The following is a 23842-nucleotide window of genomic DNA, read 5'->3' on the forward strand; positions in this document are numbered from 1 at the left end:
GCATAGCCACAAAGAGCAAAAGAGTATCTCCTATTTGACTGGAAACAAAATTTCTACTTCAACTATTTCTAGCATAAGTTGATTCATAGAAGACTTTCATTGGCTCATCTTAGATCATGTGTTCACCTTTGAATCAAAAACAGATCAGAAATGCCAGTTCTTTAACTGGCCAGGCCCTGGTTCTGTGCCAACCCTCATGGCCAGAGGGTTATATTCATTCACACTCAATTATGAAAATTCAGAGTAGAGGTTGGTGTGTCCACAACCGAAAATTAGGTAGCTATTTCTTAAAGTAGCTCATGCATGCTCAGTTACATCCTACTCTTTACAATCCCATGAACTGTATCCCACCAGGTTCCTCTGTCCATGGAACTTCCCAAGCAAGAATGCTTGAGTGGGTTGCCAGTTCCTACTCCAAGGGATCTTCCCCATCCAGGGATAGAAACCACATCTCTTATACTGACTGGAATTGGCAGGCGGATTCTTTACTACTAGTGTCAGCTGGGAAGCCCTTCTTAAAGTAAAAGGGAAAGGAAATTATTCAGGATCAAATAACAGATGTAGACCTCTGTTAAGAAAGATAGATTCTATTTAAAATATGTATTAAATGTTTTTTAATGTATAAAGATGTGGGCTCCTGGTTATGAAAAATTTCTAAAATATATTACATGTGGATTTTAGTCTCTCTATTATTTTAACACAGAAATTGAATATGCAAAGAGTATACATAAGATACTAAGCATTGCAGGGCTCTGAAAAAAGTACATAAAATGCTAAAGTAGAGCTATGATCCTGGAGAGATTTAATCAGTCACAATTTATTGTCTGTGTTTCAGGTTTATTAGAGCTGCATACTATGTTAGATTTTTAAGATTTTTAAATGCCATAGTAATATCTGCAAATTGCAAAGTAATACTTGTTGAAATCAAGAGGAATTAAGATTACAGTCATTATAGCTATATAAAATGTACTTCTTATACTTAAAGCAACTACAGACTTCCTTTTTTTTTTTTTTTTTTCTTTTTTACTATTTGGTTTCTTTCTTTCTATTTTTGGATATTTATTATAGGGCTCTGGTTTGTGGTTACCATGTGGCATGTATGGTGTGTATATATTTTAAGCTAGTACTTACTTAAGTTTGAACACATTCTAAAAGCACTATAGTTTTTACTCCCTACAACCAGTGTTTTTTGTTTTTGACATATTTTACACCTTTTTATTTTATGTATTCCTTAACTGCCTATTGTAATTACAGTCTTTTTTTAATTGTCTTTTAACCTTCGTACTAACTTAAGTGGTTGATCCACTGCTATTACTATATATTTGCTTTTACTAGTGAGATTTTTTTTTTTCCTGGATTTTTAGGGATGGTCTTTTCTTCCTTTTGACATTCAATCTAAAGCTAGTTTAATGTTAATGTACTCCTTTAATTTTTCCTTGTCTGAGAAACTATTTCTCCTTTTAATCCTGAATGGTAACATTGCCAGGTAATGTATTCTAATTTGTAATTTTTTTTCTTTCTTTATTTCAGAAATCTGAATATATCATTCTACTCCCTTCTAGAACTGCAAAGTTTCTGATGAAAAATTATCTAATAATCTTATGGAAGTTGTCTTATATGTGACTTGCGATTTTTCTCTTGCTGCCTTAAAATTCTGTTTTTCCTCCCTTATGAACTTTCTTCCCAAAAGGAGGGGATATATGTACACATATATCTGATTCATTTCATATTAAAGCAGAAACTAACACAATGTTGTAAAGCAATTATACGTCAATAATAATATTTTTAAAAAAATGTCTTTTCCTTAACTTTTGCTGTTTTAATTGTGATATGTCTTGATGGACATCTTTGGGTTCAGCTTGTTTGGGACTCTCTGTGCTTCCCACATCTGGATATCTGTTTTCTTCTCCAGGTTAAATTTTTTTCAATCATTGTCTTCAAATAATCTTTCTTCTGCTTGCTTGCTCTTTTCCTTCCGGGCCCTGTATATGAAAATATTAGTATGCTTGATATTATCTCAGAGATCCCTTAAATGATATTTATTTATCATTTTTTTCCATTCTAATGTGGTTATTTCCAGTGTTCTATTTCTGAATCACTGATTCATTTCTCTGTGTCGTCTAATCTTCTGCTGATTCCCTTTCATTTATTTTTCACTTCAGTAGTTCTAGTCATCAGTGATGACTTGTTCTAATATTTTCCTAGCTCTTTGTTGAACTTCTCATTGTGTTCTTCCATCCTTCTAAGCTTGGTAAGCATTTTTGTGATTGATTTTGACTTCTTTATCTGGTGAAAGACTTAAGGAGATTTCCTTAAGGTTATAATTTATTATTTTATTTGAAATACGTGTCCTCTGTCTCTTCATTTTGTTTGTTTTTCTGTGTTTATTTTAATGCCCTAGATGAAACAGCTGTTTTCTCCAAGTCTTGAAGATGTGGCCCTGTGCAGGCATCCCCTATCTTGACTGTGTGTATAAAAGCCTTGGCAGGCCAGCTGGAGCTGGAGTGGATGTGGGTCAGGGCTGTCCTGGGGTACAACTGTGTCAAGGTACCCTGAATAGCTGGAGCTGGAGTGGACATGGTCTGGGTGAGTCCTGTAGTGTGCTGTGACAGGGCTGTCCTAGTGGGATGGCTAGAATTACAGTGGGCATGGGCCAAAGCCAGGGGTCCTAGTGCATGCCACACCAGGGTTCCTGGATGGGACTGTTGCAGCAGAGCCAGGTGAGGCTGCATGATCCTCCTCGGGGTAGTGGCTGGAGCTGTTGTGGGCCAGGGGCCTGTGGTTTGCTGGACTGATTGTGGCAGGCTGGTCAGAACACCTGGATTGTGATCCCACCTGTACTATCAAGGTGGACAGAGAAGGCAAAAACTGACACTCTATGGTGCCTCTGACCTCAGAGAGAGTTAACAACAGTTTCCCACCCATGTCATATATATTCTAGGGTTAGAATATGGATTTTCTTTGCATGTAATCTAGGTACCCTTTAAATGACTTTTTTCCCCTGTGCCCCAGTGTAAGCAAGTCTGCACAAGAGCCCCTCAGTGGTATCCCTCCTTAATGTAGGTCACTAGAGGTGGGGTTTCCAGTGATATTATGTCTTTTTCTCTCCTACAATTTTTCATGTGGTGCTTCTATAGTTGTGTTGAAACTGCTTAATCAGCCCTCAGTTCTTCAAGAGGAATTACTCTGTATGTAGGTATAGCTAAAGATTGAATGTGTTTGTGGGAAAAGTTGAGTTCTGGCTATATCTACTCTTCCATCTTGGACCAGAGCTCTGGCCCTATCATTATTCCTGCTACTGATTTCAAAGATTAAATGAAGCATTTATTTTATTTTTAAAGTGAAGTAGCTCAGTCGTGTCCTACTCTTTGCAACCCCATGGACTGTAGCCTACCAGGCTCCTCAGTCCATGGGATTTTCCAGGCAAGAATACTGGAGTGGGTTGCCATTTAATAAGAGGTAAATTAGGACATTTAAAAAGTGAGTTGAGGGAGTGTGTGTAATTACATGGGGGATCATGTAAATCTCCTAAGAAAAATGAGAAGAGTATGGTACACTTAAGTGTCAAATAGTGTGTATTTATCAACATTGCTATCATCATTGTAAGCATTACATTAAGAAAACAACTCTGTGGGGTGGGGGAAAGAAGAAGAAAATTATGTGGCTGAAAGCTTACTTTTGCAAGATAAAAGAATGAAGATGGGTGCCAGTGTAAACACATGAAAAGTTACAAATAGATAATTTCTATTTTCTGTGTAAATTTGGATGAAAGTTTATTTACTAATAATTCAGAATAGGAGATGTAAATATTTTGGAAAATATAAGAACATTATTATTATGCATTCATTCAATAAATATTTACTGGGAACCTCCTATATGTCATAACTTTGGTGACAGAGGTCTGTATAGTCAAAGCTATGGTTTTTCCAGTTGTCATGTATGGATGTCAGAGTTGAACCATAAAAAAAGCTGAGCACCAAATAATTGATGCTTTTGAGCTGTGGTGTTGGAGAAGACTCTTGAGAGTCCCTTGGACTGCAAAGAGATCAAACCAGTCAATCCAAAAGGAAATCGGTCCTGAATATTCATTGCAAGACTTCAAATCAGATGGTTTCTATTTTGATTTCTAATATGGTTTCTATATGGTTTCCAATACTTTGGCCATCTAATGCAAAGAACTGACCCTGATGCTGGGAAAGATTGAAGGCAGGAGGAGAAGGGGATGACAGTAGAAGATATAGTTGGATGGAATCACCAACTCGATGGACATCACTCTGAGCAAGTTCTGGGAGTTGCTGATGGACAGGGAAGCCTGGCATGCTGCAGTCCACGGTGTCACAAAGAGTCAGACACGACTGATTAACTGAACTGAACTGAACCTTTATGTCAAGCATTAGTCACTGGAGATATTATAATATATAAAACCAGAACTCTGTTAAAGTTTGATAAACACATATCAGATTAAATTATTTCTAATTGTGATACATATTCTTGAAGGAGACAAAAGATGTAACACAATCAGGGAGGTTGGTGAAAGCTTTGTAAGTGTGTAACATTTGAACAGAGATGAGATTAAGTGCTAGCAAAATGAGAAGATTTATTCCATGTCAACCCACTTTTATTTAAATGAATGTATATTAAATACCTAATATGTGCCAGATATAATGGTGCACATTGGTGATAGGAATACTGCTAAATCACTTCAGTTATTTCTGACTCTTTGTACCCTATGAACTGTAGCCTGCCAGGCTCCTCTGTCCATGGGATTTTCCAGGCACGAATATTGGAGTGAGTTGCCATTTCCTCCTCAAGGGACATTAGCAGATGGGTTCTTTACCACTAGTGCCACCCTGGGAGGCCCTTGGTGATAGAAAGAAGCAGGGGGAAAAAAAAATCACACTATTCCAACCTCTAGTGGAGCTTTATAGAGTAAGGTAGAAAGAATTTGCTAGTTCTTCTTGAAATGTTTTTCTCCTGAACATCAATCCCATGGCTTGTTCTCTCATTTCTATCATCTTTTAATCTAAATGACACCAATATTTAGTAAGCTTTTTAAAAATACTCTGATATTTCTTCTGCTTCATCTTTCCTGGGTTTATCCACATTTACCATTCAGTGCATTTTGGGAGTGTGCCTTGTTTATTGTTGGTCTCCCTTTTTAGAATGAAAGATTCATGAAGATAAATCACATTGGTTGTTGTCTTACTCCCAGTTACATATATATATATAATTTCTACAAAAATGGTGGACATAGAGTTGATAATCAATGAATATTTATCAGGTAAATAAAGTAATTATTATATACTGGGTGTATTCTAGCAATAAATGGTAGACCTAACACAAAGAATATCTTCACCTGTAATTTTTATTTTAATTATTGTTGCCATGATACCATATTAGAATAGCTCTAACACTCTTAAAAAATATATCTACTATGGTAAAACTTTGGCTTTACACTTCCCTGCTCTTCCTCTCACCATTTAATGAGCATTTTAAAAGTGGCAATCATAAAAACACATAATGAACTCTACATCTGCAGATTATATATCAAGGCTAAATCATAGAGTCCCATTATTATTCTATCTGAGGGTCTTCATAAAATACATGGCCACTGGAGAGAAAAAGGATAGATAGACTTCTTATCCTAGAGTCATCATTTTGACTCCTAGTGAATTAATTATCAGATACAATTGCTTGTAAATGACAGCATGTTGTGCAAATATTTTTGTTTCTTAGCAGAAAACCTCTCAAATATTTCATGGCAGACTCTCCGTGCTTTGTTTTATGACTGTTATATTCCGTGTGCTCTGCAAACTTTAGCATTCTCTTAGGGATGTTTCTCTTAATGTGTTCTAGGAACTACATTTCTAACATGTGTTGCACTCCCCAAGCTGGACGTACTATAGTTGGATTCATTTCTGCCACTATCTACTCAGGAATCGTCTCAGATCCCACAAATTAATGGTTCAATCCTACAAGATTGCCTCCATCCCACTTCAGATACTAATCACAAACACAGGTTGTCACTTGTGTTCTGTGTTATCTATCAGAAGTTCCCATGACATCATCTGCTTCAGTCAACTCATAGAACTCAAGAAACCCACTTACTCACTAGATATCTAGTTTACCGTAAAAGGCTATAACTTAGTAACAGCCAGATGGGCGAGATACATAGAGCAAGATATGGTGGAAAGGTGCCAAGCATTTGTGTTTTCTCCAAGCACTTCACTCTTTCAAAATCTCCACTTGTTTATCCACCTGGAAGCTCTCCAAATCCTGTCTTTTTGGGTATTCATTGTATAAGCATGGTTGATTAAATCACTGATCACTGATGCTGACTGCAGTCTCTAGCGTCTTTCTCCTCCCTGGAGGTCAAGGGGTAGAAATGGAATTTCCAGCCCTCTAATAACCCAGTTGGCTCCCCTTAGGTGGAGTCCCCATCCTTAGTGTTAAGGACTGTCATTCTTAATATTTAGAAAACCCCAAGACTTTGAGGAGCTGTGAATAAGAAACTATGGAGGAAGACCAAATATATTTGAGAAACATATTTTGGTCATTTGAATGACAAAATATGCAATTTTATTATAAATCACAAAACTGAAGTTTCTTTTGCCACTTCTATAAAATTTATTATAACATTAAAAAATAAGTAAAAATACAAACACTACTTTCAATATGTGAAGACATCAAGGACTTTATTTCTATTATTCCCCAAAATACTTCAGTTACAATAAGGTTTAGGTATAGTATCATGCTATTTCATCTCCTCAGCCCACCTTAGCTCTGGGTGAAATGATCCAATAACCATTTTGTTAATTTTTCCTCTTTAAATTTTATGTCCAACTATATGGGTTTCAAGTGTATTTTTATAAGTGTACTATGAGGATATTAGCTTGCTTAAATCTCTTTGTATAATAATAAAAATAATACATTAAAAATAAATTTATTTATTTTAATTGGAGGCTAATTACTTTACTATACAAAATAATACATTTTTATACAAACTTAGAAAATATTTGCTATGCTCCTCTTTATGAGTTCATGGAAGCAAGTCATTTCCTCATAACTTCCTCTGGCCTTGGTCCTCAAGAATCCCCAAAATAAGTTTGCCTCAAATATAGTAGTAGGACTATATTCGATGTAACTAAAAAATGTCCTCTTGCATACCATTCAAAATTCCTCTTTAACTTTTTGCTTACAAACTTCTTGTCAATTCACATGTATTCTTCAGTCCTTTATACATATGTTATCACTTAATTCTCTGAAGAAGCATTTAAGAAAGCCCTTTTTACCAAAAAGAACATATATGCATAAATACTGATAAACACATATAAGTCAAACTACAAGTTCACATATAAGTGAACGTGAGTACATAGGCATGTTAGTGTGCTTGTCCATGTATGTAACAACTGCCAATGATACTTTTTTCAAAGTTTGGAGACATACAAATGAAGATAAATTTATAAACGGTAATTATTTTTAAATTTTGTATTAACTAAACTATTTGTTTGATAATGCGTTATTGGGCCACCTACAATTAAGCTATTGTTCATGGTTTGCTGTTGCTGTTCACTGGCTAAGTTGTGTCCAACTATTTGTGACCCCATGGAATGCAGCATACCAAGCTTCTCCATCCTTCACTATCTCCCAACGTTTGCTCAAATCCATGTGCATTGAATCCGTAATGTTATCTAACCATCTCATTCTCTGTGGACCCTTTCTCCTCCTGCCCATAATTTACCAGCATTAGCGTCTTTTCCAGTGAGTCAGCTCTCCATATCAGGAGGCCAGAATATTGGAGCTTCAGCCTCAGCATCAGTTATTCCAATGTATATTCAAAGTTGATTTCCTTAAGATTGACTGGTTTGATCTCCTTGCTATCTAAGAAACACTCAAGAGTCTTCTCCAGCACCACTGTTTGAAAGCATCAATTCTTCAGTGCTCAGCCTTCGTTATGGTCCTACTCTCACATCTGTACATGGCTACTGAAAAAAAAACATAGCTTTGACTACTGGACCTTGGTTGACAAAGTGATGACTCTGTATTATAATATGCTGTTGGGATTTTTCATAGCTTTTCTTTCAAGAAGCAAGCTGTAGTCACCATCAGAAATAATTTTGGAGTTCAAGAAAATAAAAACTGTCTTTACTTCCATTTCTCCCATTCTATTTGCTATGAAGTTATGAGACCAGATGCCATGATTTTCGTTTTTTGAATGTGAGTTTTAAGCCAGCTTTTTCATTCCCCTCTTTCAGCCTTATCAAAAAGCTCTTTAGTTCCTCTTTATTTTCTGCCATTAGATTAGCATCCCCTGCATGCTTGAGGTTTACAATATTTCTCATCACAACCTTGATTCCAGTTTGTGATTTATCCAGCCAGCATTTTACATGATGTAGTCTGTATATAAGTTAAATAAGCAGGGTGAGAATATACAGCCTTGACATACTCCTTTTCCAATTTTGAAGAGTCAGTTCTTCCATATAAAGTTCTGTTTCTTCTTGATCTGCACATCAATTTCTCAGGAGACAGGTAAGGAGGTCTGGTATTCACATATCTTTAAGAATTTTCCAGTTTGTTTTGATCCACATTTTCAAAGGCTTTAGCATAGTCGATGAAGCAGAATTAGAGTTTTTTTTGTTTTTGTTTTTGTTTTTTTTCTGGAATTCCCTTGCTTTCTTGATGATCCAATGAATGCTGACAATTAGATTAGTTCTTCTGCCTTTTCTTAACCCAGCTTGTAGATCTGGAAGTTCTCAGTTCATTCTCCTGAATTCTAGTTTGAAGGATTGAGCACCTTATTCGTATGTCAAATGAGCACAATTGTATGGTACTTTGGACATTCTTTGACATTGCCCTTCTTTGCAAATGGAATGAAAATAAACACTTTCCAGTCCTGTGATGACTCCTGAGTTTTCAAAATTTGCTGACGTGTTGAGTGCAGCACAGACATGCTGGACTTGGAACTGGACATGGAACAACAGGCTAGTTCCAAAGAGGAAAAGGAGTATGTCAAGGCTGTATATTGTCACCCTGGTTATTTAACTTATACGCAGAGTACATAATGAGAAATACTGGGCTGGAAGAAGCACAAGCTGGAATCAAGATTCCCGGGAGAAATATCAGTAACCTCAGATATGCAGATGACACCACCCTTATGGCAGAAGGTAAAGAGGAACTAAAAAGCCTCTTGATAAAGTGAAAGTGGAGAGTGAAAAAGTTGGCTTACAGCTCAACATTCAGAAGACGAAGATCATGACATCTGGTCCCATCACTTCATGGGAAATAGATGTGGAAACAGTGTCAGACTTTATTTTTTGGGCTCCAAAATCACTGCAGATGGTGACTGTAGCCATGAAATTAAAAGACACTTACTCCTTGGAAGGAAAGTTATGACCAACCTAGATAGCATATTGAAAAGCAGAGACATTATTTTGCCAACTAAGGTCCATCTAGTCAAGGTTATGGTTTTTCCAGTGGTCATGTATGAATGTGAGATTTGGACTATGAAGAAAGCTGAGTGCCGAAGAATTGATGCTTTTGAACTGTGGTGTTGGAGAAGACTCTTGGGAGTCTCTTGGACTGCAAGGAGATCCAGGCAGTCCATTCTGAAGGAGATCAGTCCTGGGATTTCTTTGGAAGGACTGATGCTAAAGGTGAAACTCCAGTACTTTGGCCACCTCATGCGAAGAGTTGACTCATTGGAAAAGACTCTCATGCTGGGAGAGATTGCGGGCAGGAGGAGAAGGGGGCGACAGAGGATGAGATGGCTCGATGGCATCACTGACTCAATGGATGTGAGTCTGAGTGAACTCTGGGAGCTGGTGATGAACAGGGAGGACTGGCGTGCTGCTATTCATGGGGTTGCAAAGAGTCGGACATGACTGAGTGACTGAACTGAACTGAACTGAGTGCAAAAGTTGAACAGCGTCACCTTTTAGAATTTTAAACAGACCAATTGGAATTCCAGCACCTTCACTAGCTTTGTTTGTAGTAATGTCTCCTAAGACCTGATTGACTTCACACTCCAGGGTGTCTGGCTCTAAGTGAGTGACCACACCATCATTGTTATGAGTCATTAAGAACTTTTTTTTTTTTAATTTTATTTTATTTTTAAACTTTACATAATTGTATTAGTTTTGCCAAATGTCAAAATGAATCCGCCACAGGTATACATGTGTTCCCCATCCTGAACCCTCCTCCCTCCTCCCTCCTCATACCATCCCTCTGGGTCGTCCCAGTGCACCAGCCCCAAGCATCCAGTTTTTATATAGTTCTTCTATGTATTCTTGCCATCTCTTCTTAATCTCTTCTGCGTCTGTTATGTCCTTACAATTTCTGTTCTTTATCATGCCCATCCTTGTGTTAAATGTTCCCTTGATATCTCAAATTTTCTTGAAGAGATCTCTAGTTTTTCCCAATTTAATTTTCCTCTATTTCTTTGCAGTGTTTATTTAAGGCCTTCTTATCTCTCCTTGCTATTCTCTGGAAATCTGAATTCAGTTGTATATACCTTTCCCTTTCTCCTTTGCTTTTTACTTCTTTTCTTTTCTCAGATATGTGTAAGGCCTCCGCAGACAACCACTTTGCTTTCTTGCCTTCCTTTATCTTTAGGACAGTTTGGGTCACTGCCTTTTGCACAACATTACTAACCTTCATCCATAGTTCTTCAGGCACTGTATCAGATCTAATCCCTCAAATCTATTCATCACCTGTACTGTGTAATCATAAGGACTTTGATTTAGTTTATACCAGAATGGTCTATTGGTTTTTTCCTACATTCTTCAATTTAAAACAGAATTTTGCAATAAAGGGATGTTGATCTAAGCCACAGTCATCTCCAGGTCTTGTTTTTACTGACTATATAGAGTTTCTCCATTTTCAACTGCAAAGAATATAATTAATCTGATTTTCATGTTGACTATTTGGTGATGTCCATGTGTAGAGTCATCTCTTGTGTGTTGGAAAAGGGTGTTTGTAATGATTGGTGTTTTTTCTTGATGAAACTCTATTAGCCTTTGCCCTGCTTTATTTTGTACTCCAAGGCCAAACTTGCCTGTTACTCCAGGCATCTCTTGAGTTCTTATGTTTTATTCCAATCCCCTGTGATGTAAAGGACATCATTTTTTGCTGTTAGTTCTAGAAGAGTAGGACATGACTGAGTGACTGAACTGAACTAAGTCTTCATAGAACTCTCTTCAGTTTCTTCATCATCACTGATTGGGACTTAAACAGGGATTAATATGTTGTCGAATGTTTTGACTTGGAAATGAACCAAGATCATTCTGTAGTCTTCAAGATCACACATATGTATGGCATTTTGGACTCTTTTTGTTGACTATGAGGGGGTACTCCATTTTTCCTCAGGAAATTTTGCCCACAGTAGTAGGTATAATGGTTATCTGAATTAAATTTTCCCTTCCTGTCCATGTTCATTCACTGATTCTTAAGATGTCAATGTTTACTCTTGTCGTGCTTGACCTGTTTGACCATGTCCAATTTACTTTGATTCATGGACCTAACATTCCAGGTTCCTAGGCAATACTATTCTTACAGTGTTGGACTTTATTTTCACCATCAGACACCTCCACAGACTGAGCATCATTTTGACCAAGCCTTTTCATTCTTTCTGGCTGCTGCTGCTGCTAAGTCGCATCAGTCGTGTCTGACTCTGTGCGACCCCATAGATGGCAGCCCACCAGACTCCCCCATCCCTGGGATTCTCCAGGCAAGAACACTAGAGTGTGTTGCCATTTCCTTCTCCAATGCCTGAAAGTGAAAAGTGAAAACAAAGTTGCTCAGTCTTTCTGGAACTATTAGTAATTGCTCTCAACTCTTTCTCAGTAGCGTATTACACATCTTCTGACCTGGGGGCTCATCTTCCAATCTTTTGCCTCTTCATACTCTTCATTGCATTCTTGTGGCAAGAATTCTGAAGTGGTTTGCCATTTGCTCCTCCAGTGGACCATGTTTTGTCAGAACTCTTCACTATGGCCTGTCTATCTTGCACAGCTTAGCTTAAAATTTCATTGAGCTACCTAAGCACCTTTATCACCGTGAAGCTGTGATCCATGAAGAGGATCATGTTGCTGATGCATAAATATATCTTCTGTAAAGTTTAAAAAAGAAAATAAAATTAAAAAAAAATTCTTAAAATGTGCCAATGTTTTCATATCTAGATTTTTTTTTTCTGTGCTAGGCCTAGCAATTTCAATTTGATTTTCTATTCTCCTTTATTGGCAATCTCAGCTTTTTCATTCATAACTTTTTTATAATTGCACACTAATTTTTTATTTCAAAATGTTTATGGCATAAGTAACTTTTATTTTCTCTCTCTCTACATATATTCTTTTTTGTTGCTGTTATTTTCTTCTTGTATTCACATTATTAAAATGAAGTCACTATCACACTCATTCTGCCATTCTGAATATATAAGCTTCAATCATTCTGGCATTTTAATTTATTCAAATTACATAGTCAGGTGTAATTTATTTGCAGTTCCTTTCATTACTCTGCATTATAGACTTCTTTATAATACAGATTTTTTTTTATATATATCTCCACCTTCTTGTTACATTTTTTAATACACCAAAGCCCTGAGATGCAATTAAATATTTTGGGCAGAAGTTGAATAGTACCCTTGTGTAAGGCTTACTTGGTATTCTGTGAAGCATTTTAAGATAAGGGATTTCCTGAAAGTATTTGTTTATGCTTTACTCTCAATTCTGATATGAAGAAAGTAAGAGTAAGAATTAATTACTTATGTTTGCTGTTTCCTTTATATGTAATAATATTCTGTAGAGAGAAAATGGAAATGATCATTAGCATTCCTTTTAGATGACTTTAATAGTAATATGTAAAAAAAGAAGTCAATATTGTTACTTTTTTGAATAATAAAAATTTAATGTTTCATAGAAAGAGGCAATGGTATGAGCGGGTTTTAGAAACAAGCAGAGCTGTGTTTCAATATCAATAATATTGTGTGACCTTGTTTAACTCCTCAGCAATCTGTGATTTAATGATTTTCATGAGTGTGTGTTTGTTTTAAGGGAAGTACAATAATAAAATAAGCCCTGGTTTCAAAATTTTATTTCAGTTAGGTTCAGTTGCTCAGTCATGTCCAGCTCTTTGTGACCCCATGGACTGTGGCACACCAGGCTTCCCTGGCCATCACCAACTCCCAGAGCTTGCTCAAACCCATGTCCATCGAGTCAGTGATCCCATCCAACCATCTCATCCTCTGTCCTCCCGTTCTCCTCCCGCCTTCAATCTTTCCCAGCAACAGGGTCTTTTCAAATGAGTCAGTTCTTCATATCAGGTGGCCAAAGTATTGGAGCTTCAGCTTCAGCTTCAGTCCTTCCAATGAATATTCAGGACTGATTTCCTTTAGGATTGACTGGTTCGATCTCCTTGCAGTACAAGGGACTCTCAAGAGTCTTCTCCAACATCACAGTTTAGAAGTATCAATTATTTGGCACTCAGCTTTCTTCATAGTCCAACTCTCACATCCATCAGTACACGACTACTGGAAAAACCATAGCTTTGACTAGATGGACCTTTGTCAGCAAAGCAATGTCTCTGCCATTTAATAAGCTGTCTAGATTGATCATTTCATTAGTTTTATTTAATTTATCACATTTCACTTTCAAAATCTGGGCAGTGGGTTTATTTTCTAATGTATTTCTCATGGTCTTTTTGGTTAGCAAAACTACTGGTTTGGGACTGTTTTTTTGAATATTATTCAAATCCCTACTTTTAGTTATCCATTCAGTCTTTTATCTATATAACCATCTATTCACTCATCTATTAGATTATCTACAATTCACCTGCTACAAACATATCAGATAAAGTACTGATGGTTTATATATATATATATGACTTAAATTAGATCTGTATCTGAAATAGGCCTACTCAGACAACATATTGTCTCTTTATAGAAGAAGTTCAGAAAAAGAGGGAAAAACAAATGTCCTTTGAACATTATCTATGTGCCAGTTCGAAAGGTTACCCACTTCAGTATTCTGGCCTGGAGAATTCCATGGACAGTCCATGGGTTCGCAGAGAGTCAGACACAACTGAGCGGCTTTCAAAAAAAAAGGAAAAAAAGGTTTTGAACTTAGTATTGCATATATGTTATCTTATTCAGTTCCTAGACAAGCCCATAACTATGCCAAATGAAAAGAGTACCAGAGAATACTGAATAATAATATGAATATACTTAGCACTACTGAACATTTCAAATATTTTAAAATGGTAAATTTTATGTAAACATTTGGCCCAATGACATACATAAGTGAAAAATTTGGATTAAAACTCAGTTTAATTTCTTTTTCCATCTAACTTTTCTACTGAATAAGAACAATGCCCTAAGAAGTACATTGGCAACCTCTTTGGGACTTCAAATAATGGATAACATACCTGCACACTTCTACCACTGGATTCATTCTTTTATGTTGAAATCATCTCTGTGTGAGTCTCCTCCATCACACCATAGGTTTCCCTTGGAAAGAACCTTGTCTTACTCATCTTGCTCTTTCATATCTTGATACTGTACCTGGAATACTGGGTGAGAGCAGGATCTTGGAGGACAGGATGTAAGAAATTGACCTTGAAAGATGCATAGAACTTAAAGAGATGAGGAAGACTGGGTTAGGAAAGGAGGAAATTCAGTTGACAGGAAGTACTCAGAAACACAGATGTGAATTTGGGGAAGCATGGGACATGTTAAGTCTAACAATCTGTCTCATTTCTTCAAATGAAACGTCCTGCTGAGTTCTAAAGAGTATAGATATTACTGGGATACAATTGACCTTAAACTTCATGACTCTGAATTGGATGTGTTAAATCTGGCTGCTCACTTACTGATATAAGAAAATATCCAGATTAGATAAAATAGAATGACAGAATACATTAACAGTAAAAGATAAACAATGTAAGGAATATGCTAATATAAGCATAGAATTCACTCTATCAAAGAGCATTCCAGGGAATTTTACACAGTCATCAGTTCAGTTCAGTCTCTCAGTCCTGTCTTACTCTTTGCGAGCCCATGAATCACAGCACGCCAGGCCTCCCTGTCCATCACCAACTCCCGGAGTTCACTCAAACTCATGTGCATCGAGTGGGTGATGCAATCCAGCCGTGTAATCCTCTGTCGTCCCCTTCTCCTGCTCCCAATTCCTCACAGCATCAGGGTCTTTTCCAGTGAGTCAACTCTTCACATGAGGTGGCCAAAGTATTGGAGTTTCAGCTTCAGCATCAATCCTTCCAATGAACAACCAGGGCTGATCTCCTTCAGAATGGACTGGTTGGATCTCCTTGCAGTCCAAGGGACTCTCAAGAGTCTTCTCCAACACCACAGTTCAAAAGCATCAATTCTTCAGCTCTCAGCTTCTTCACAGTCCAACTCTCACATCCATACATGACCACTGGAAAAAAACATAGCCTTGACTAGATGGACCTTTGTTGGCAAAGTACTATTTATGTTTTTCAATATAATATCTAAGTTGGTCATAACTTTCCTTCCAATGAGTAAGCATCTTTTAATTTCATGGCTGCAATCACCATCTGCAGTGATTTTAGAGCCCAGAAAAATAAAGTCTGCCACAGTTTCCACTGTTTCCCCATCTATTTCCCATGAAATGATGGGACCAGATGCCATGATCTTCATTTTCTGAATGTTGAGCTTTAAGCCAACTTTTTCACTCTCCTCTTTCACTTTCATCAAGAGGTTTTGTAGTTCCTCTTCACTTTCTGCCGTAAGGGTAGTGTCATCTGCATATCTGAGGTTATTGATATTTCTCCCAGCAATCTTGATTCCAGCTTGTGCTTCCAGCCCAGTGTGAAAAGTAGGAGGTCAAAAGAAACATGAAAAAGTTACAAATAATTGGTCAGTAGGCTTTACTGCTCAATGAATGGCCCTATGTAGTTCAGCTTTCTTTCATTTACACAGGACCAAAAGGCTAGTCTTAACCAACTGGCCATGAGTACAAGTGAATGTATCATTTATGGGCTGGGTCACAGAAAATCAGTCAATTTCCTATGTTCTGGGTTCTTCTGGTGAGAATCCCAAATTAATGCACAATTGTGACATGGAGGAGCTTGTTTACCCTGGATGATCGAGTCACTTTGCATAGCAGAGCCTTGCACCAACCTGTCAGGACATAGAGTAACATGGAATGATTTTAATGTGTTTAATTACTGAATTTTCAGTTGTTATCTAAGCATATCTTAACCTAACTTGGCAAGAAGAGAAACTGGTTCTGGAAGTGGGATGATACAGTAATTAAATCTAAAATATACAACATTAGCCAAATGAAAAATAACTATATTGGAGACTATAAAACTGATGATTCATATCAAAAAGTAGCAAAACATTTGATAAAAATTTAACTTGTGGTAGTTTGGAAGGCAGATCATGCTCTTCTTCATGAATAGCACTGGTCACTGTTCAGTAGCTGAGTCACGTCTGGCTCTTTGTGATCTCACGGACTGCAGCACACCAGGTTTCCCTGTTCTTCATTATCTCTTGGAGTTTGCTCAAATTCATGTCCATTGAGTCAGTGATGCCATCCAGACATCTTATCCTCTGTTGTCCCCTTCTCCTCCTGCCCTCAATCTTTCCCAGCATCAAGGTCTTTTCCAATGGGTCAGCTCTTCATATTAAGTGGCCAAAATATTGGAGCATCAGCTTTAGCATCAGTTCTTCCAATGAATAATCAGGGTTGATTATCTAAAGGTAGTCAAAGAAGGATTGACTGCTTTGATCTCCTTGCAGTCCAAGGGGCTCTCAAGGGTCTTCTCCAACACCACAATTCAAAAGCATCTCTTCTTCAACACTCAACCTTATTTATGGTTCAACTCTCACATCCGTACATGACTAATGGAAAAACTATAGCTTTCAATATATGGAACTTTGTCAGCAAAGTAATGTCCCTGCTTTTTAACATGCTCTCTAGGTTTGTTATAGCTTTTCTTCCTTGGGGCAAGCTTTTCTTCCAAGGACCAAGTACCATGTCTGGTTCTAACTGTTGTTTCTTGACCTGCACACCAGTTTCTCAGGAGACAAGTGAGATGGTCTGGTATCCCTATCTCTTTAAGAATTTTCTACAATTTGTTGTGATCCACAGTCAAAGGTTTTAGTGTAGTCAGTGAAGCAGAAATAGACAACAGAAGCAATGGCACTGGGAAAGAGGTTCAGAACTAAACCTTAGTAATGTGGATTAGTTGCTACTGGAAGGATTTAGCAAAATGTTAGATGAAAGAGATGATATACGATAGAGCTGGCAGGGATACACGTAGAAATAAAAGGTCACAGTCATTCTATAAATTTAAGAGCCTGAAATATGTAAAAAATGCTTTTTGGCCTCAAATTACTAAAAATAGGCCAAAAGGCTTTGATTTAGGAACTTTGATATGGTGGCCATTGCATTGGGAAAGCAACTTGAGGGAAGGAATGCAAATCTATACAGCAAATCTTGGAACCATATCCTCAGAAGAACACTGGATGTGATTATTATTATATAAACTTAACTGAATAAAGCAATTAGAAGGCCATTAAATTTATTTTAACTTTTTATTTTGTATTTAAGTATAGCTGATTAACAATGTTGTGATAGTTTCAGGTGCACAGCAAAAGGATTCAGCCGTACATCATATAAATATATCAATTCTACCCCAAACACCCCTCTAATTCTGACTGCCACATAACATTGAGCAGAATTTCATATGCTCTACAGTAGGTCCTTGTTGGTTATAAATTTTAAATAATATGCATGTCCATCCCAAACTGCCTAACTATCCCTTGCCTCCATTCTTCCTCCCTGCAATGATAAGTTCATTCTCTAAATCTGTGAGTCTCTCTCTCTCTCTTTTGTAAGTACGTTCATTTGTATCATTTCTGTTTAGATTCCACATGTAAGGGGTGTCACATGACATTTCTCCTTCTCTGTCTGAGTTACTGCACTCAGTATGACAATCTCTAGATCCATTCATGTTGCTGCAAATAGCATTATTTCATTTGTTTTAATGGATGGATAATATCCCATATACACATACACACACACACACACACACACACCCCACCACCACCACATTTTATCCATTCCTCTGTTGAAGGCCACCAAGTTTTTAAAAGAGTGAATTGACACCTAAAAAGTCATTCTCAGGAAAGAGAAAGTGGATGATGAATAGATTTAAAAGGTTTGTGTCCTTGCATTATTCTTATCAATAGGTTCTTTCCTCCCAATTGTTAGAGTCAGTGGCAGTGAAGTGAGCACTTTAAATGCATAATAGCAGGTCATTGATATGATGATGATAATATTATGGTTATCAAAGGTCAAGAATCATACAGAATGAGGGCTTCATCTAATTAGTCAGAAGTACATGTCTGACAAAACATGATCCACTGGAGGAGGGAAAGGCAAACCACTCTAGTATATTTGCCATGAGAACTCCATGAACTGTATAAAAAGGCAAAAAAGATATTACACAGAAAGTTGAGCTTCTCAGGTTGGAAGGCATCTAATACGCTACTGGGGAAGGGTGGAGGACAACTAGCTCCAGAAAGAATGAAGAGGCTGGGCCAAAGCAGAAACTACACTCAGTTGTGGATGTGTCTGGTAATGAAAATAGAATCTGGTGCTGTAAAAACTACTGGATAGGAGCCTGGAATGTTAGGTCCATGAACCAAGGCAAGAGTAAACATTGGCATCTTAGGAATCGGTGAATTAAAATGAATGGGAATGGATGAATTTAATTCAGATGACTATTATATCTACTACTGTGAGCAAGAACCCATAGAACAAATGGAGTAACCCTCATAATCAACAAAAGTGTCCAAAGTGCAGTACTTTTTGTGAAGCCTCTAAAAAGACAGAAGGATCTTGGTTTGTTTCCAAGGCAAACCATTCAATGTCACAATAATACAAGCCTATGCCCCAATCACCAATGCCAAAGAAGAAGTTGATCAGTTCTGGGAAGACCTACAGGAGTTCATAGAACTAAAAACAAAACAAAACAACCAAAAAATAGATGTACTATTTATCATAGGGAATTGGAAGACAAAAGTAGGAAGTCAAGAGATATCTGGAGTAACAGGCAAATTTGGCCTTCGAGTACAAAATGAAACAGGGCAAAGTCTAACATAATTCTGCCAACACAACACACTGATCATAGAAAACACACTTTTTCAAAAACACAAGAGACAGCTTTACACATGGACATCACCAAATGGTCAATACTGAAATCAAATTGATTACATTCTTTGTCGTGGAAGATGGAGAAACTGTATACAGTCAGCAAAAACAAGACCTGGAGGTGACTTGGGCTTAGATCATCAGCTTCTCATAGCAAAATTCAGGCTTAACCTAAAGAAAGTGGAGAAAACCACTAGGCGAGTGAGGTACAGTTTAAATCAAATCCCCTATGAATATACAATGGAAATGATGAATAGCTTCAAGGGATTAGATCTAGTAAACAGAGTCCTGAAGAACTATGGGAATGGGTTCATCATATTGTACAGGAGGCCACTAACAAAACCATTCCAAAGGACAAAAAAAAAAAAAAAAAAAAAGACAAGAAAACAAAGTAATTGTCTGAGGAGGCTTTAAAAATAGCTGAGGAAAGAAGAGAAGTGAAAAGCAAGGGAGAAAGGGAAAGGTAAATCCAATTAAATGCAGAGTTCCAGAGAATAGCAAGGAAAGACAATATGCCTTCTTCAATGAACAGTGCAAAGGAATATAGGAAAACAATGGAAGGAGAAAGACTAGAGATCTCTTTAAGAAAATTGGAAATATAAAAGGAATATTTCATTCAAAGATGGGCACAAGAGAGGACAGAAATGGTAAAAACCTAATAGATCAAGAAGAAATGGCAAGAATACACAGAAGAACTGTACAAGAAAGATCTAAATGACCTGATAACCATGATGATGTGGTCACTCCCCCAGACCCAGACATTCTGGAGTGTGATGTCAAGTGGTCCTTAGGAAGCACTGCTGCCAATAGAGCTAGCAGAGGTGATGGAATTCCAGCAGAACTATTTAAAATTCTAAAAGATGATGCTATTAAAGTGCTGCACACCAAGTGTCAGCAAATTTAGAAAACCCAGAAGTGGCTACAGGAATGGAAAAGGTCAATCTTCATCCCAGTTCCCAAGAAGGGCAGTACTAAAGAATGTGCAAAACACTTCAATTGGACTCATCTCCCATCTCCATGGTCAACATCCTTCAAGCTAGGTTTCAGCATTATGTGAGCTGAGGACTTTCAGATGTTTAAGCTGGATTTAGAAAAGGTAGAAGAACCAGAGATCAAATTGCAAACATTCACTGGATCATGGACAAATCAAGGGAATTACAGGAAAACATCTACCTCTGTTTCATTGACTATTGCTAAAGTCTTTGTGTGGATCATAGCAAACTGTGGAGAACTCTAAGAGTGGAAACCTGTATGCGAGTCAACAAGCAACAGTGAGAGCCTTGTATGGACAACTGACTGATTCAGGATTGAGAAAGATGTATGACAAGGCTGTTTATTGTCACCCTGTTTACTTAACTTACGCAGAGCACATCATGCAAAATGCTGGGCTGGATGAATTACAAGCTAGAATCAAGATTGCTGGGAGAAATATCAACAACCTCATATATGCAGATGATACCACTCTAATGGCCTAAATTGAAGCAGAACTAAAGAACCTCTTGATGAGAGTGAGGAGGAGACTGAAAAAGTTGGTTCAAAACTCAAAATTGAAAAACAAGATCATGGCATCTGGTTCCATCACTTGATGGCAAATAGAATGGGAAAAGGTGGAAGTGTTAATACTTCCTCTTCTTGGGCTGTATAATCACTGCAGATGTTGACTGCAACCATGAAATTAGAAGACAATTGCCTCTTCACAGGAAAACTTACAAAACTAGACAGTGTGTTAAAAAGGAAAGACATCACTTTGCAACAAAGTTCTGTATAGTCAAAGCTATGATTTTTCCAGTAGTCATGTACAGATGTGAAAATTAAGAAAGCTGAGGGCCAAAGAATTGATGCTTTCAAACTGTGGTGCTGGAGAAGACTCTTGAGAGTCTCTTGAAAAGCAAGGAGATCATACCAGTTAATCGTAAGGGAAACCAAGCCTGAATATTCATTGGAAGGGCTGATACTCAAGCTGAAGCTCCAATACTTTGACTACCTGATGGGAAGAGCCAACTCATTGGAAAAGACTCTTATGCTGGGAAAGATTGAAGGCAGAAAGAGAAGAGGGAAACAGAGAATGCGATATTTGAAGGCATCAATGAAACATTGAAACATTGAAGGCATCACTGATTCAATGGACATGAACCTGTGCAAGGACTGAGAAGGACAAGGAAACTTGGTGTGCTGCAGTCCATGGGGTTGTGAAGAATCGGACATGACTTTGGGGCTGCACAAGAGCAACATATGTTCATTGATTCATTACTTATCATTCAAATCGCAAATCTTTTTTTGGAAGATTAATAATGGTATGGCAGAACAGGAAATGAATGAAAGCATGCTTATTTCTCTGTTTTTTCAACAACCTTCACAACTGAAGTCAACCTTCCCAGGTAGTGCAGTGGTAAATAATCTGCCTGACAATGAAGCAGGTGTAAGAGATGTGGGTTTGATCTCTGGGTTGAGAAGATCCCCTGGAACAAGTAGTGGCAGCCCACTCCAGTCTTCTTGCCTGGAAAATCCTATAGACAGAGGAGCCTGGTGGGCTATAGACCACGGGGTCACAAAGAGTTGAACACGACTGAGCTACTAAGTCGGAGAAGGCAATGGCACCCCACTCCAGTACTCGTGCCTGGAAAATCCCATGGATGGAGGAGCCTGGTGGGCTGCAGTCCATGGGGTCGCTAAGAGTTGGACACGACTGAGCGACTTCACTTTCACTTTTCACTTTCATGCATTGGAGAAGGAAATGGCAACCCACTCCAGTGTTCTTGCCTGGAGAATACCAGGGACAGGGGAGCCTGGTGGGCTGCCGTCTATGGGGTCGCACAGAGTTGGACACGACTGAAGCGACTTAGCAGCAGCAGCAGCAGCGGCAGCAGAGCTACTAAGTGGGGCAGCTCTTTGGCTTAGAGTATCTGTTAAAATATGGAGACTTGTTCCCTGAGATCCATGGGTTTCAGTGTTAACTTCTAACTTACATGCACAATTTCATGCATATGTTTAATTGCATTTTCCCTCCTGGGAAGAACACTAACTACTTCAGATTCTTTAAAGAATATATAATTTCAAAAATTTAAATGCCCAAATGTGTGGAAAAAAGAGAAGTGGTTTCCATCAGATTGTCTTTATTCACTGTATTATTTATGTGTGGCTGTCCATTAACAGTTATCCATTGAAAACTCTCATACAGTCAACAGAAATTTGTATTCTTATTACCCTCAACTCAGTAATGTTTGCCCAGAAACACTGTACCAGTTTCTCCTCTTTTTTTCACTCTTTTTTACATATTGCTCTCTTGGCTATGAAGAAAAGAAATTCTGAACACTTATGTACCATTGCATACTCTAATTTTGAACTCTCTCAGTAACTAAAATCCCTCTATTTCCATTTAAAAATGCAACAGCATTTTTTTTAATTAAGTTTAATTTTTAGCATCCATGTGATTTAAATATCAAAATACTACAAACTCTGTACTTTGATAAGTTTTATTCCAAGCATGTCCCTTTCCTCTGTCCTATCTCTGGTTGCTTATAAGTAATAATTTTAATACTTATATGTACATATTGTCAATTTTTCTTTGTGGAAATATGAGGAAAATTAAACATGTATTCTTATATTTCTCCTCTCTTGACACAAAAGTAGAAAATCATGCAATATAATTTTAAACTACTCTCAATCATTATTGCTGTGTTCACTTTATTTGAATTTTTATTATCCAGTATCCTTCTTGAATTTCCAACTCATATTTTATCTTAAATATTGTTTTGTCTTTGATAGAACTTAAAAATTATTTAAAAGATATGAATTCTCAAAACAAACATTTATTTTTATACTTACTTTTTTTTTTTTTTTTGGCTGGTTATTCCTGTTGACTGATTTCTAAATCTTAAGATGAATGAAAAATTGCAGTCAATTAAATAGGTTAGTAGTTTTCAAATTTGTTTAAAGAATGGAGGAAACAAAATTAATCATATTGATACTGACATAAATTTTACTGGGGAAGATAGAATGAGACTTTTATTATGTAGCTTCCTCTGTGTATGAAAATGAAGTGAAAGTGTTAGTCACTCAGTTGTGTCTGACTCTTTGTGACCCCCATGAACTGTAGCCTGCAAGTCTTCTCTGTCCATGGAATTATCCAGGCAAAAACACTGGATAGGAAGCCATTTCCTTCTCCAGGAGATCTTCCCCATCCAAAGACTGAGCCCAGGTCCTCCTCAAGGAATTCTTTACCATCAAAGTCACCTATGAAACAATTAATGATGTAATAAACTTCAGAAATTCTCAATTACATAAATGAGTTAATTTTCACTCAGAATCTGTAAAAGAAAAATATCATGTGCAACATTTACTTCAAATTATTTAAAAATCTGACTAACATTACCAAGAACAAGTGCTCTTCAAAACAAAATTTGGATAAGTATATGTAGTCTCAGGAAAACCAGTAGTAAAAAGGTTTAATTTGAGATCCTCAATTCTACTCAATATTTTAAGCTTTGTATAACATTTCACAGCATCACTGCCCGTTTACAGTTGTTGATGGAATATCTAGGTAGAAACAATTTCAGGAGAATTTCAGCTCAATACATTTTTTTGAAATATCTATGCTCTCAATCAGAGAAGGCAATGGCAACCCACTCCAGTACTCTTGCCTGGAAAAT

Source organism: Bubalus bubalis, chromosome 3 (assembly GCF_019923935.1).
Source record: "Bubalus bubalis isolate 160015118507 breed Murrah chromosome 3, NDDB_SH_1, whole genome shotgun sequence".
In the NCBI taxonomy this organism is placed as follows: Eukaryota; Metazoa; Chordata; class Mammalia; order Artiodactyla; family Bovidae; genus Bubalus; species Bubalus bubalis.